This window comes from Coturnix japonica, chromosome 1, assembly GCF_054131305.1.
Source record: "Coturnix japonica strain WE chromosome 1, WE-NBRP24, whole genome shotgun sequence".
Classification (NCBI taxonomy): domain Eukaryota; kingdom Metazoa; phylum Chordata; class Aves; order Galliformes; family Phasianidae; genus Coturnix; species Coturnix japonica.
Genome location: NC_140663.1, coordinates 114,817,823 through 114,834,481, shown reverse-complemented (window position 1 = coordinate 114,834,481; position 16,659 = coordinate 114,817,823). Strand labels below are relative to the sequence as shown.

Sequence of the window (16,659 nt, the reverse complement as noted above, 5' to 3'; positions counted from 1 at the left end):
GTACTGAAAACAGTATGTCGAACAGCAATTGCAATTATCTCTGATAAAGGGAGGAATTTCACCATGAGAAAAACTTAGCATGTGTTGGTTTGTTTTTTTGTCCTGCCACAGCTGACTTAAGCATTGCAATGATCATAATGCTGTTTCAAACAAGAAGCTGAAGTAGGTGAGGAGGAGTCTGTTTAAAGTAACACATTTTGGATTTTCCTATATGCAGTAACACTACTTTGCAGCTTTTTGGCCTCTTAAATACTTGGTAAACAACAGTTACTTAATTCTGTTACACTTTTTGTCACTTAATTTTATTGTTGATAGCTGTATGCAGTGGGCCCTCAACCTGAGCGATGGCTGAAGAAGCTGCCCCACACAGATGCCTCTTGGTCTGGCTCATCACCCAGGTTAAGCAGCACTGGTACACAGTATGGCTGAGTGCAGAACCTTGTTGGTTATGACAAAACTGTGGTGCAGTATACAACAAGGTAGAAAGTGCCAGATGTACAACCTATATTTGTAGTCAAGCCACGCTTATCACCAGAGGATTCTACTTTTTCCTTCTTTGCTTGCATTTGTTGATTTTCCCTTTTTGCCAATTAATTCTTTTTGGGTCTTTCTCAGTTTCCCTTCCTTAATTTCCCCTGATCATCTGATGTACTTACTGTGTTACTTAGTGTGTTTCAGGTGCTTAATCTCTTACTTCTGCATCTTAAGGCATTATAGGGTGTTACGGGATGACAAAGTGAGTTAGTAAATATGGTAGCCACTGAATGCTACTCTCGTGATGGTTAAGTGTACTGAGAAGAAGACCAGAATTTGTGTAATCTGTTGGTGACTTGTTCTCCTTGTCATAGAGGTTTAGTTACACTTGATGCTCGAAAGGGAGCAAAAAGTGGCTGCTGAATGAGCTGCAGTCAGTGCAGCTGCTGTGGGAAAAGAGGTGGCTGAAGGAGGATTCATGTCAGGAGTCCTCAGGCGGTGCACAGGTGCCTTCAGCAGCCCTGGTGGTAGCAGCTTCACCTGAGGCTGTCTGGACTTGCTGCTCTCCTAGGAGGAGACAAAGGTGCAGTAGGCTCACTACTAATGCCATTAATCATAGTCCTGATTTGCTTTGCACCTCTGATACAGCAAATACTGCCCTTCTTTGATGAGAATGTGATGTTGAGCTACTGGAAAGCTATGTTGTCAGCTTATCATCCTGTGTGACAAGGTTGGGTTTGCGCTCACAGGAAGTGCTGTATTTACTTATTGCATAGGGCCTTCTTTGAACTTGATGCGTGTGATACTTCACAGGAACACGGCAGCATTGTTATTTTTCAGAATGCCCTGTCAGGCAATGCAAATATCAATTTGTGAAATCCTGGGTTATAGGAGCACAGCATTCTCTGAAATACGCTATTCAAAATGATGATGAAGTGGTGAGACAAATCCATAAAGCTGGGGGATTTTCAAAGCAGGGCCAAGTCTCAAACAGCTCTCCTTCGGTCTTCCTGTTATGCACTGGTACTGGCTTCTGCTCAGTCCGTAGTTGCAGTGTCAGTCGTGTTCCTTCCAAATTTATCTGTCAGATTATCTCTGTCAACTGTAGTATTTGTGTGCCATCTCATGCTTTAGTTTCTGATGTCTGTACTTAACTGATTTGTTTCCTATCTGCCCAGTCAATCTTTTCATTTTTGGTAGAATGGATTTATCTTGGGTTTGGGTGGGGTTTTTTTATGATTAAATGCAAGGAGTTGCTAAGGAATCAGATCTGGATCCTTTATTACATTTTAGCATCATCGTTCTCGGAAACCTGATTATATCTCACAAAGTAGAGTAGTAGAATAACATCTCAAAGGTAATAAATCCTACACAGCTTGTTAAATATCCTTTTTCTTTTATCTTTTTCTTTTCCTTTTTTTTTTTACTTCTGGGTTTTTACAGAAGCAGAATTAGATTATTCCAAACTGTGCTGTGGGTGAAGTGTTCTGCCATTGCTTATGCATTTGCTATTATCTAAGCATTTGCTATGCGGGAACAGAATTATTTTGTCTCCAAGGTTTGATGTTCAGAATATGATTTCATAACAGTCAGTTAAATTACTTTTTACTAATGATATTTAAATATTTATCACATCTCAAAACAAACACTTTTGAAAAAGCAGAGGAAAGCGTTCTGAAAACAAGTTCAAATCTGTGTCTATCAATTACATGGCCGATACCTGTTTTTCATTATTCAGTGAGCTATAAAACTCAGTTTTATTTCTGAGGCACTGAAAATTTGAAGCATATATGCATGTTTTGGTAATTACTGATAACTGGATTAAGTTTTGCCAATAACAGTTTGTTTCTAAGAGTTCTTGATATAGATCCTTTTCTGTTCATGAAATCACTTTGATGTTTCTGTCCGAGAGGTGTTTGCAGTATGTATGTGTGTTTTCCCTTTCTGCCCTGACTTCTGAATACCTTACAGCTTCCTTCACGTGAACAACCTTTATTAATGAAGAGCTCTTGCCAGTTTCAGCTCTGAGATATTTCCCTAATGTTCTGTTTTTCTCTGGAGAAGCTCTTGTTTCTGAGAATGAGACTGAAATAAACAGAGCAGAGACCTCATAGTATCAATTGCCTCTGGACGCAATGAATTCTCAGTCATCTGTGGATGATAATTTTGGAAATAAGTGTTGTTGTTCTTTTTAATTTAAGAATTTCATTGAGTTTCAGATTTTAATTTCTTGTGATTGATAACGATGCAAATGAATAATCGGTTCGGGAAAGTCAGTATGTGGTGTGCCTGATCCTGGCAGCAGGACTTGAATTTGGCTTACTGAAAAGAACCAGGGCAATCTAAGAGAAGGGTCTGTTAACCTGATATTAGTGCCAGGAAAGGTTATGGAGTAGATCATCTTGAGGGAGATTACATGGCATGTATAGGACAACCAGGTGATCAGGCCTAGCCATTGTGGGTTTGTGAGGGGCAGCTCCTGCTTGACCAACTTGATCTCCCTCTGTGATTTAGTGACACACCTGGTGGATGAGGGAAAGGCTGTTGATGTATTTTGCCTTTACTTCAGCAAGGCCTTTGACACTGTCTCCCACAGTATTCTCCTGGAAAAGCTGGCGGCCCGTGGCTTGGAAAGTTAAAATCTTTGCTGAGTAGGGAACTGGCTGGAGGGCTGGGCCCAGAAAGGGGTGGCGCATGGAGTTAAATCCAGCTGGTGACTAGTGATGTTCCCCAGGGGTCAGTGCTGGGGCCTGTCCTCTTCAGTATCTTTATTGATGACCTGGGTGAGGGCAGAGTGCACCCTCAGTAAGTTTGCAGATTACACTAAGTTGGCTGGAAGTACTGATCTACTGATCTGAGTCCTACAGAGGGATCTGGACAAGCTAGATAGCTGGGCTGAAGCCAATGGGATTAGGTTCAATATGACCATGTGCCATATCCTGCACTTTGGCCACAATAGCCTCAGGCAATACTGCAGGCTTGGAGGAGAGTGGCTGGAAGACTGTGTAGAGGAAACTGACCTGGGGGTGTTGGTTGATGCTTGGCTGAGCATGAGCCAGCAGTGTGCCCAGCTGGCCAAGAAGGCCAATGGCATCCTGGCTTGTATCAGAACTGCAGCCAGCAGGAGCAGGAAAGTGACTGTCCCTCTGTACTCAACACTGGTGAGGCCACACCTCAAGTACTGTGTTCAGTTTTGGGCCTCCATGACAAGGAAGACATTGAGGCCCTGGAGCGTGTTCACAGAAGGGCAGCGAAGCTGAATGAGTGGTCTGGAGCACAGGTCTTGTGGTTGGACCTGATGAAATGGGTGGTCCTTTCCATTCTTGGTGATTCTGTAATTCAATGATTATTTCTTCATCAAATCAAAAGTACTTAGGTCAGTACCAGTGTAATGCTTTCTTTTTATTTCAGTGGAAACTGAACAAAGAGCACAATAATGCTGTTTCGTCAAGCAAGTTTTCAGCCACAAAACACTAGTTTTCAACATAGTCACTGCCATTAGCTGTGCCTTTTTACCAGCAATGAACAAGAGCCTGCATGCTGTGCTTATAACAGTCTGCATCAGTGGAGGTGACCCACTGTCAGCACTGCTGTAGTGCACCACCCACTGCCTCACTTTGCTCACCTTGACTCTTCAGTCTCCATAAGTGCTCAGGAAATGTCAATGGTGCCATATTTTTTTCTGCATCAAGGAATTCAGTGCCTCCCCCATTGCTTAAGCCACACTTCCATGATCAGTTTTGCCAGACTGCCCCTCTGCTGCCATCTGTCACCTGGCAACAACGTGTTATGAGATACTGTTGGGAAAGTTCAGCCTCTGCTGCCATACTGCCAGCATTCACCTCTGATGTTGTGTGCCAGCATAATAGTGGGGAGCCTGCTGCCCGCTTGGTGTTGCTCATGGCAGGCCTCTGGAAGTCAGTCAGTCAGTGGGGTATGAGAGCAGCACGCCGGCCTAGTCTCAACAGCACTGCCCCAGCGTTTATGAAGGGAGAAGCAGGGAAGTACAGAGAAGCAATTAAATGAGGAATTACTTTGGTTCCACTGAGGGTTCTAGGATGGGCTGCCCTCTGTATACAAGCGAGCTTCCAGCAGTTACTGAAAACAGATTCAGCAGCAATGTTTTTTACAACTCAATTAGAACTTCCAAGTGAGATGTAGTAGAACTGAAGTTTAAAAATGGGAGACACGTTGTTTCTTCATGTGTTGAGCTTCCTAAAAAGAAATGGAGCCTTATTTCATTTTTGGAGGCTTACTACCTTTGATTTTAATGTAAATTTTGTTGTTTTGCCCTGGCTTCCAGCCCTCCTGTCTGCTGAAAGAGAATGGCCAGGATGGGTAGGATGCTGCTGCTCTGCCAGCTCTGTGCAGTGTGGATAGGTCAGGTCGTGCTGAGCTCTCACAACTCAGAGAGATTTCAACTGTCTCTTTGCCATGGAAATCTGTCCATTACCTGCTATCAGAACTACATGTTGGGATTGGGTCCTATATTTTAGTTCTGCCCTGCTTAGCCAGCATCTTCAGTATCCCAACTTCAGAATTTACTGTGGGTGCACTGAATGCTGTCACCATTCTGAGGTAATATGCTGATAATGACCCATCAAGAGCTGTTAATTAGGAGTCAGAGGAAAAGCTCATGTGTGTTTTAATTCCAAGGTTCCTCTTGGCTTACAATTCGTTGCCAAAACAGTTTAACAAACTTAAAATGGGACCATGTTATACTATCCTACTGAGCCTTATACTAGGGAAGAAGTAAAGAAAGGATTAAGCGAGGAACGTAAGTGCAATATTTATGCTTTTGTGAGACAACATTATGCTCTTAGCTAGGTGTATCTGAAAAGAATAGCTTTTGTGCCCAGAGAGCTCTTTTGATCAGAATCACTATTGTTTTTTTTAAAGTCTGTATCCATTATGCTGTAGACCCTAGTGTTAACAATATTTACAAGTAAATCACAATTCCATTTGTGATTAAACTGGTTCCGTGTAAACACCTACTTTGTCTAATAAACAGTGGCTCTGAAATGCATAAAGCAGTGCACATTTAGTATACAACGTTCAAAACGTCATTGATTTTTCTGGGAGGCAGCCTTTATTACTAAAGTGTTAACTGGTGACTACTGACTGATGCTGCGTTTTCTTCCCAGTCGTGCTTCTGTTGTGCAGAGTCACTGAGTGATGACCGACAAACAGCGTCCTGCAGGGCTCGGCTCTCTGCTGCCAGTGGGTCACTAGAGAAATGAAGGCTGTTTGTCAGAGCATCCTCTGCAAATCTGGGCCGTTGTGGAAAAAGGTGAAACCCGGAGTCAGTTCTGCAGCAGCTCGAGAGAATGATGTAGCTGATGCAGTGTAATACTGATAAAAACATGCAGAGTGGCAGAGATCATGGGGAATTCTCCATTTCCTCTTGCCCACTAATATCTTAACCGCAGTACGTGTACAGTTGGGGATGAAGAAGATCCCCTTGTTATTTTCAAGCTGTGGTTCCAACTGTAATATCACGTGATAATACCATCACTTTGATCAGAGAGTTTCATTCTTCGGTTTGCTCTTTTACCAGGCATGGTTCTTGTCAATGCTTGAGTGTTACACGAGAAAAGAAGCCACTCTTCTTTCCTTCAAACTGGGTAGGGTCAACCAGGCTGTTAGACTGCAGGAATTTTGGTAGGGGCTGCTTTGGCAACGTGCAAAAATACTCCCTGCAAAAGCTAGAATAAACGAAGATAGGAAAAAAAGAAAAGAATCAAATATCGTTGGGACTAAACGGGATAGAAATCTGAAACCCTTCCTTAAAATTTCTGTCTCGTCTGTTTTTAAACATTTTGCTTTCTTTCCCTTTTTCTCTGCTTCCTTGAGAGGAAGGAGCTTAAGAGATGAGAACACCACACTGAAAAAGAACAGTAAAAAATAATATCCAGATGTTCTAAAGGAAATAATTTTAATGGAAGACCCATCATTTCATTGGTAATTGCTTTTACTGTAATAAGTTTCTCTTGAAGAATCTCAGTGTTCTCTACATGTGGAAATGAATATGGGTATCCTGCAAAGAACTAATTTGGAGTGCAGTTTTTCTCTTCTTATTTTCTTGGTTGCTTTTTCCAGTCTCAACAGGATTTAATTGAAAGCAATACATTCATGTGGGTTATTTTTTCTTTTACTATCTCCTGCTACTGCATTAGCAATTTGTCTTTGACTTGGATGTGAGTGACTTAAAGCAGCATCCAGCCAGTAGTCTGTTACGCAGGTGACGTTTTAGGGAAGTTAGAGATCTTATTTTTTGGCTCTTCGGCATGTAATAATCTTATATTCACTGATCTTTTCCAGGACCTTAGTACGTTTATAAGATGCTTTAGTGTCACTTGCAATGAAGTGTAGCTTTTGTTTTATTGTGAATGTTTAGGATAATTGTGATGTACCCAGCTTTTAGCATGTTTGGTCACGAAGACATAGAGATACCAAGTAGTATCTGGCATGCTTTTTCTGTTTCCTTAATTCAATAACGTTTCCCTTTCTGTCTGTATTTTTTTCTTTTAATAGATGTTTGACCCATTTTTCATGTAATTGCAAAAACTTAATCCTGCAAACACCAAAGCGAGCACAAAACTTGCTCAGATGAGCACTTTTACAGACGTGGAGATTGCTGAGGTAAATCGTCACTCATTTACATGGAGTAAGAAATGTAGAAATGGAATCGTTGGCTCTCAGAACTATAAAGGTGTCCTACAGTTACGCTTTGAAACCTCTCTTATCTTTATATAAAGAGAATTACTGAGGGAGAAGGGACTCCCATGTGACTTAAGCCTTTTGGAGGTCATTCTTAATATGCAGAGTATGTCTCTTCATATGTGTAGGCCCATTTTTAGGTGGTCTTGACTGGGCTGTTTAGTCTGATGTGCGCTACAGCAGTTTGTGAAGTGAAATATGCAGGGATTAAAATTCTTCTGAAATTATGTTTGTCTTTATTTTGTCTCTTCCTCAACATGTCCTGGAAGAATAATATAAAATTGTATTTTTAAATGTTCCTTCTTCTACACTGATACTTTCTGCTTTTCATTAGGTTTGCCTAGTTTAATATTTGGACTGTCTTGCACTACAAAAAAACTATTTTTAGGAGGTATAGACTCATTGAATTTGAAGGGAGTGCCAAGCTGGCTCTTCAACACAGATGTAGGTTTTTGTTGGGCCTGTGCTTCAGTTTTTTTCTTACTCTGATAATTTTGATACATACATTAAAAGATAAAGTAGTGAGGTTGTGCACAGAGAGTGAGTGGGACTTAGTGACTAGAGATTGAAGTTTTGATGATAACGGCTTCTGTTCAAGTCCGTTGTGATCTTAAAAGCCTGTTTCTTTCATGCTAACTTCAAAAGTAAGCAGTGATCAGATAAAGATAATTTGATATTCTTGAGAAATTGATCGAAAGATCAAGAACCGCAAGGCAGCAATGCAAACTTCCTTGTGTATCATCCCTGACCAGCAGGGGTAATTTACTCTAAATCGCTTTAATTCTTGACCTTAGTAACACTAGAACCACCGTATCAGTTGAAACACTGCCTGCTCATTTATGCTTGCAAACTGCAATGTTTCTTTTACCATTTACATAATGCGTGCATGTATTTGTATACATGCAAGATACATGTTTTTATTTGCAAATCTGTCTTGGCTTACATACTTTCCAACCAGAGATGTGGGTGGCTTCTGCTGGCAGGACTTTTGCAAGAGGTACATGCAGTTAGGTTGAACTAAAAGTAATTTTTCAACTACTCTTGAAGTCATGCTGATTTTTCAACATGCAGATTATTAGAAATATGAAATATGCTTCTTTTACAATATATAAACATTGTGTACCTGGGTCCCAGCTGCAAACATCAGGAGATAATTGTCCTGGTTTTCATATCTCTTGTTTTTGTTGGCATAAGTCAAGTGTGTACTCAATCAGAAGTGTGTGTATCTTATATTCTGTGTATCATATACCAGAAGCCAAACCAGAATTGTGCCTGAGACTTTGCTACGATTTCAATGAAGCATAACTTTTCCCATCATCCAGAAAAGAAGGGCCAAATTGATACGTTCAAATCTAGTTAAGGAGTGCGTGTGACACAGAAGGCTGACTGAAAACTGTCTTTACAGCCTGGGGCAAATTGCTCTACTGCAGGTTAATAAAATGCTGTGTGTTGCTGCAGCTTAGAATGAGATGGTGCTTCAGCGGAGTTGTTATAACTGGCTGTGTGATGGCTTTTTCATCACTTCAGTTGTAATGTAAAAGACAGGCGTTTAGCCACCTCGGTGTTATTTTTTCCCCACTACTGGGCTGTTGGATAACTGCTGTGAGGAGTACAAACCCCTCCTTACTTGTGGCCAGCATTAAAGCGCTTGGTGATCTTAATTCAGTTGTTTCTCCTTCCTTTGGTGATGGATGAATGTGCTCTGAAAACATAAATTTCTGGAAGGTGTTTATATTTCATCTGTAGAAGTGATGTAGTGAGTGTCTTAAACTGCAGCTGCTCTGAGGTAATGCTCAAGGTTTTGCACAGCTATACTCCTTCATTTTTGTGCAGCATTATTGTTAATATCGATCTTTACGCTGCCGGGTACCAGTAGAAGTCATCCCATCTGCCTTATATATTTGTGAGCATTGTTACTTGACAGTGGTGCGTTCACGTGTGGAGGACAGCTCATAATACAGTCTTAACATGAAATGTTTAAGGCAGTGTAGGAGAAAAAAGAGAAAACAAGTTAAACTGGGATCATTATTTTCTTAGAAGTGGTTGTGTGTATTACCTATTACTCCTGTGTATTACCTGAGGGGGTGATTCTGGCTCTGCTAGCTTGGGAGAAAAAGTACTGTCTGGAATGTGACTGCAAAACATGCATGGCATTTCTGAGGCAATTAAGGGATTCCAAGCTTTAAGGGAAACTAAATCATGTTCTGCCCAAGTTGTAGTAATGGTCCTATTCCTGGTGAACTTCTCACAAAGATAGGTTTTGTTAGTGGGAATAAGTTGGCTTTGGGAGTATCTGATGATAATTAAGAAATTAACACTGTGACGTGAACATCTACAATACGCTGATTTGTGTGGGAATCATCAAGCTCTTTGCTTTGTTACCAGTCAGCTCCTTTCAATTTGCACTGCTGCGTTATTATATAATATATATATATATATTTTTTTTCCAGTTTTATTTTGACCTGTAACTTACAGGTCTAATATGATCTACATTTCAGAATAAGAAGAGCATTCAAATGAAACATTCAGAATCCTTAATATGTTTTTCAGGAGAATACATCAGTATAAGCATGAACTTCAGTAGAAGCGGTCGTATCCAAGCAGCTTTTGCTCCAGCAACTGAATGTGTGTTGGGAGGGAGGGGAACCTGAAACGTAGACTTGTTTTTGTTTGTTTGTTTTTGTGGGATCACTTGCTGTGCCAGCTGAGGACGTGAAGATGAGAGTGAGCAGCGATGAGTCTGTGAGGTCTGACCTTTCTGTCTGTGTTCTGTGCAGCTCCTCAGCACCCTAATGCAATTACATGGTAGAGCAGAGAAGTGGCTGTCTGTAACTATCCATTTAGAAATAACTTTTGAGTGCAGACATGGACATTTGGCATGAAATAGCTGGAGAAGCCTTGTTTCTCCGCTCTGTATAGTTCATCTGTGCTGCTAGTGGTTGGAGTTGTGTATTTAGGATTACAGATCAGAAGGTCTTGGTTGCTAATTGAGCTCTGCAGGCCCCCAGTGTCTAGTTTCAGACAGGTCATTCTGGTCTTTATCTCAATATGCAAATCTTTAAAATGAGAAGAACATCTGTTAGCATCGTAGGATGTTGTGTAGATGATTTAATGGTTGTAACATTCTGAATTGGATGAAGTGCTGTGATGATGCCACTGCCATGGCTCTAACTAAGCCACCAGTATGATGCAGCTGTGTGAAGGGCTAATGTGCTTGTACAATGCATTAGATGTGATATTTCGCAGAAAGAGGGAGAGATGCTAATAGCATTTTACAAAAGCTTCCTGGGACCTCATTTGGAATATTGTGTCCGATGCTGTTCACTTGCAGTCAGGAAAGATGGCCTTAAATTAGAACAGATGCAAAGACAGGCTTTAGGCTGCTCGGAGTAATGGAGCACTTAGCTTTCAAAGTGCCAATTAGAATGTTGCTGTTGTTCAGCTTGTTCAAATGTGAAGGCTGAGAGAGAGAGAGAGGATAAAGATATTCTTTGTAAATAAAATTATGGATAAATATCAAGGCGAATAAACTGTTTCACGTAGCATATTACCGTTGTGTCTGATATTGATATTATAAATAGCTCCTGAGCAAATTTAGGCAAGAAATTGAGAACATTTTTAACCATTTCTCCTGAACAGGACAGTGGGGCAAAGAACCTGAATTTTGAGAGTTTGAAGAGTGAATTTAGTCACTTGTTCAGGAGACTTTAATCTGTAATGACTATAGGAAGTGAAGTCTAGATTTGAAGAATCTGAAGTATTGAGGTCTCCAAGGGGTCTGAAGGGAAACTGAAACTGTTTGTTTTCTTTAAACTTATTTGGCACTAACAGCATAATTCATGGTTCCCAGTGGTTGCGTGTGGATAAGAAGTATATTTTTCCTGCTCTTCTCCCAAACCCTTTAATAACAACTTACTTTACTCACTCCTGCCCTCATTTTCTCACATTCGCCATTAAACTGATTACAAGATCTGTGATCAGGGATGAATGGCTCCCCATGGAGAAACAGACACAGAATGACAGATATTTTTATCCTCTTTTGTTGTGTGATATGTGGTCCACTTCCTGTGATAATTTAGGAGTAGTTGTTACTTTGCAATTTAAAAAAACAAAAAAACACTGCTATTATAGAGGATATGGCCAGTGTTCTCAATCTGTTTCTCCCTCTATGGTATTCTGTAATTATAGCCTTTTCTATAGCTATTATGTTTCTTGTACATTGTTGAAAAGGGTTTTGTGGCGCAGTGGTAGGAATGCCACTTGCAACACCAGAGGTCCAGGTTCGAATCCCCCCTGTGGCGCAAGTGGTAGAAGTGCCGCTCTGCTACACAGGAGGCTCGAATCCAGGGGTTGAACTCGATGATCTCTAAGGTCCCTTCCAACCCGCACAAGACTGTGAGACTGTAAGATGTGTTGGTTAGGGCACAAGGAACAGATATACTATAGGAACTTTGGGTCTGAGCATTCATTGCATAGTTGCCTACAGTTTTACATCCATCCTGGAGCAACCATCCTCTGTCTCTGAGCTGCATTGAGGCGTACGTTGAAATGTCACACTGGTGATCCATACAAGATGTTGCAGCCTTTCCACTACTAAAATCTTGCTGTTTTGTCTGAATATGTTTTTCTGTAATGGTGTCTGAATGATATATATATAGGCTTCTTTCATTCTCTTCAAGGAATGTTCCCAGTAAGTGATCTCTTGCCATTTGGTTATCCCTCTGCTATTGCATTTGCAACATGCATGAGAAAGTGAACTTCCAGGGAGATCAGCATACCATCAAAGACCTCAGACTGAAAGGGGAAATAAGGCAGGAAAATGAGATGTGAAATTCATGCAGACAGTCTAAGTTTGGTATTGAATTAAGTCATCAGAATGTGGGCAGGAAGTGGAGAATGGTAAACAGCAGCACTTCCATTAGGTTGTGATGTTTTTCACAAAGCCATACAGCCTGAGAGTCGCATAGTGTTCATAACACATTCATGGCATAGCCGCTTCCTGCTAAGTGTGCAAGAGGAAGAAGTGTTCCTAAATTAGTAAGTTAAGGTCACAGAGAAAGCAGCTGGCAAGGGCTTGAGTGCAGCTTTCTAGATTTTATTCTGGACATGATTTAAAGAGAAAGTTTCTCTTCAGTGTTTCACTGAAGGGTCAGATTATGAAGTAAAAGCCTTATTGTTCCTTTTAGGCTCAGGCCGTATCATGCCACCAAATGTTCAGCTGACTGTGAAAAGGACTCCATGCTGTACGTAACTATTAGCGTAATAAAATATTGATTCTTGCAGGTAATCACTGTACTACAAACTTGATTATTTATACAATATGTTGTTAGGCAGTGGAGAACTCCTAGAGAAGTAGGTTAGGCAAGCAAGAAATGTTACCTGCATTTACCAGTAGCTTGCCTTATGGCTTTGTACAGATTATTTGAAAATTAGGGAAATAATTTTGAAAAGCTCATTAGTGCTATAATTTTGTCACACAGGTTAGTCGAACGTCACTTGTTATTTTTTCCTCTAAAAAGACTCCATTTTAGGATAAATTGTGTTTCAATAAAGGAGTTGAATTCAGAAGAGTACACTTCTGCTTTGCTGATGGAACTTAATAGCCAGTCCTTTGAAAATTTTAGCCATAAAAATTATGGTAGACAGTTAATGTGATATATGGTTTGCTTTGGGATAAGGAACGCACCCTAGGGAATACGTTTTGGTTGAAGGGGCCAGTACCATGACAAATTTGTTTCCCCTCTGTTCAGCACCTACCGATCATCCATCTGAATAGAAGTGCACCAAGAACTTGCCTTTTGTTGGCAACTGTGTGACAGCAACTGTGTTGTTTATATTTAAACCATGGGATTATCTCCACTACTTTCAGATGGTCTGAAGCGAGCTTCCAGCAATGCCCTTCATGATGAATTCCTATAATTAATGGCTGCTGAAACTACAGGCCTCCAGCACTTCCTCTCTCCCACATCTCTGTGAACTGTGAAGCCTGAGGATCAAAGAAATGTTAAATCTATTAGCTTTAGGCTGTACAACGTATAAACCCAGATCACTTGTGCTTAAATGTGTGCTGAAAAGTTCTAGCGCTTGCTTGTGTGAGCAAGGTAACCAGCATAAGCTGGGCCGTAATTGCTATAGCTGTAACACTGAAATCCTCTTATTCGAGTAAGAAAGCCTTTTCTAGGTTAGCTGCGTTGATTTTGGATGAAGGCTGTTAAGCTGAAAAACTATTTATTACCCAGAAAGAATGTATCTCATGGAAGATTTGAACTGGTGCAGTTTACCCTTCTGTCATATGACAGAGTTGCCTTTCCATGCCAGGAATCCATCCGTCGTTTGCCTCATGCAGCTGAGCAGGCTGTGTCAGGGCCCAGGCCCTCCCTGCTGTTGTGAGGAGGACTCAGCTTTCTCCTGGGGATGTATGGGGAGAGTGGGGAGAACCCACCTTTCTGCAGGTCTTTCCTGGCCTCCCTGGCATGGTTGGCTGAGGGTAAACCCGGTGTCTTCTTCAGGTGCCACCCAGCAGGAACTGAAACATAAACACTGTACCATACCACTGTTGATGTTGAGGGCTTGGAAATGCGAGCTGGGAGATGATAAAATAAATAGAGGAGAATGTTTCCATGAAGTGTGCAGAGACAAAATCTGACACTTTTTTTATGTCTTTTTTTGGTCACTTTACCTGTTTTATTTATTGATTTAAATTAAGAATCCATCTACTGCCAGCAGTTACAGGTGTTTATCTACCTGTTGCCCTAATCAGCAAATATGGTTAATTGGAGAGACTCAGACTGCTAACTTTTGATAAATTGTAGGATCACGAGCAGTAATTGGCTTCTGTATGAGTTACAGCCTTTGGATCATTTATGAAGCCTACTTCCAAGGTCATGGCTCCCGGCACCAGTTGTGATTCCTTTCTTGTCCATGGCGGATCTGCAGGATCAGTTAAAACTGGTGGCTGAGCTGGTACAATATTAAATGTGTTGTTGTCACTATTTGAGATCTCTTGAGAAGAAGTGAGACTGAATACCATCTGATGTTATCTTGACATGTACCTTTATGGTGCTTATCAGCAGGATCCACGTGTTCTGAGCGTTTTTGTTTCCCTGTTTCACGTGAGGTCGGGTGAGGATAATTGGATGTTGCTTTCAGCATTGGAGTGTACTTAGCACAGAGTGGCTGAGCAAAGAACAAGTGATTTGTTTATAAATATTGCCTTCATTGATTATATGGCTTTTATACTTAATTTTTATCCATCAGATAGCCAGAATGTTGGAGCTGTGTCTTTTTGCAGAGTGCATAAATATTACTCGTAATTTGTTTTTTAAATATAAAGAGTTATTTTAGCCTACCAGTTCTATTTCAGATAATTTCTTTTTCACTGTTCAAAGAATGAGGAATGAATTCCTCTTTAGCAGAATCAAACGATTTAGCTGTGCTTACTAAGTATGCTGTTACTGACTGAATACTTGGTACAACAGCAGCAATGTAGCAGGGATATGTGGTTTTTCACCAGATTTGCATATTTCAGCTTAGGCTGAGATTTGTAAATGAAGAATGAGAGTCAGTGCCACATGTTTTATTAGAGGCTGTGAGAGTTCTTTAACTTAATCCCCAGGCTGTATTTTGAATATTTCACCCCAAAGAGAGAGAGGCTGCCCCTCCTCTTGTGTAAAAGTGTTCGTTCTTACATAAACACACAAACACTGAATGACTTGCTTAGTCTGCTCAGTGTTTGGAGGCATCTTGGAGGTGGTGCTGGTGCTGTGGCAGAGAAAGGCAGAAGAGAAATGTGACCAATTGCTGTAATATACAGAGAAGGGAAAGCGTGGTGACTTACTGGGAAACAATGATGAAAATACGTGATTTTTATTTTTTTAATGAATCCTTGGGAAAAAAACAAAAACAAACAAACAAAAAAAAACAAAAACCAGAAACAATGAAGACTTAACACAGAGCAATTTACCAGCACATGAAGTAAAACTGCATGTGCAGTGTTCCATGAAGACGTGACCCTGTATGTTAGAATGAGTAGGGGTAGAAGAAGAGTAATAGGGGTAATAATAAGAAGAAGTGTAAGAGATAAGAATAGGCTCTGGGTAGCAATTAGAAACAGAGCTGCTTTTAAATCTAGGGCCACCCTTCCAGATTTCTCTTTTTCCAGACCTTCTGTAATCTGGATAGTTGACGTGCATGTTACATACAGCAAACAAGATAGTAAATCTTAGGAAGCTGCTCGCAGAGGTAACGTGAAAGATTAATCTAAAGTTTTCATTCATACTGGCTTGGTTTTTGGTGAATTTTCCATTCACCTCTGATGCAAAACTGTGTTAACGCTAAGGAAAAGCTGCTGCAGCACTTCCAGCATGTGTAGGTGGTGCCCCATGAAGTACTGAATATTCTTTGTGGGAAGGCAACTGCAGTCTTTTGTCACTGAAATTTGGGTTGTATTTCAGTGAGGAAATTAAGAGGAAGAGGAGGAAAGAAACACAGGGAGATGAATGGAAGAGGAGTTGTATAACATAGGAAATATTTAAGAGGAAAAAAAAAATAGGTAGGAGGGCAGATTAGTAAGAGAACTGACAGATTTAGGGTGTATATGTAAGCCACATTAGGAAGAATCATACCAAGAAGCTGTGATGACCTGTAGGAATCTATATTAAGGTCTGTGTTGCCTCTTTGTTAAAGGGTCCTGTTACAAATAGTGGTGATGTCATGAATTAATTGAGAGAGCTACTTTTGTGTATTCAAAGGTGGCAAAAATGTTCTTAATGAACCTGCAACTTACATTTGTGTTTGTTGTATTTGTTTAGTCCTAATTCTTTGATACAAACCCAGTTGTTGTCAACCCAATTACTAGCACTATGCTAAAAACCGGACTTATGCATCAAAACAAATGCCCTTTAATTTTCTTTATTGTTTTACGTTTTGGAGGAAATAGTGTCTTCCTACTGTAGGAAATCATCTGAAGTTCAGACTTAATGCCTTCAAACCCCTTCCTTGAATAAGGGAGAGCTGTTGGACACAAGATGAGAAGAGATCTTTGATTTTTATTTTTTGTGCTTTCTGGCAAAAATAGATGGATGTATTCTGTCAGTTACTTTCTTGCAGTGGAATAAGTGCAGTTATTCCTGTAAATGGTCCTGAGAATGTACCCCTCCACCAGTACTTACTGTGTTCAATTAAATCAATGGGTTTTGGCTGTTGGTTTTTTTTTTGCCTTCAAGAGAACTACTTACACAGTACTACTATACCTGGATTAACTGCAGTGTAGTGTGAGTTTAGATTCATATTTTGACTGCCTAACTTTGGGCTCTCCATAAAAATAGAAGGTTAAATATATATGAGTGTGTGTGTGTGTGTGTGTGAATATATATATATAATCTTAAATTGTAGATGATGTTAATCTAAACTCAAAACTGAACCATGCAATCCACAAAACCTTCATATAGCTACTTTGACATCTAA

General features: G+C 40.4%; 1 protein-coding gene across 8 annotated transcripts in view; it reads left to right on the top strand.

Moving 5' to 3' along the window:
* TBL1X (transducin beta like 1 X-linked) overlaps nucleotides 1-16,659 on the top strand; it is a 190,131-nt gene that overhangs the window by 35,149 nt on the left and 138,323 nt on the right. The window contains exon 1 of one of the 8 annotated variants that reach the window (XM_085532144.1): nucleotides 7,014-7,116. The exons of the other annotated variants lie outside the window; for them this stretch is intronic. The gene's annotated coding sequence lies outside the window, so the exon portion shown is untranslated. Of the gene's footprint in view, nucleotides 1-7,013; nucleotides 7,117-16,659 lie in introns of those variants that run through there. 8 annotated transcript variants of the gene reach the window in all.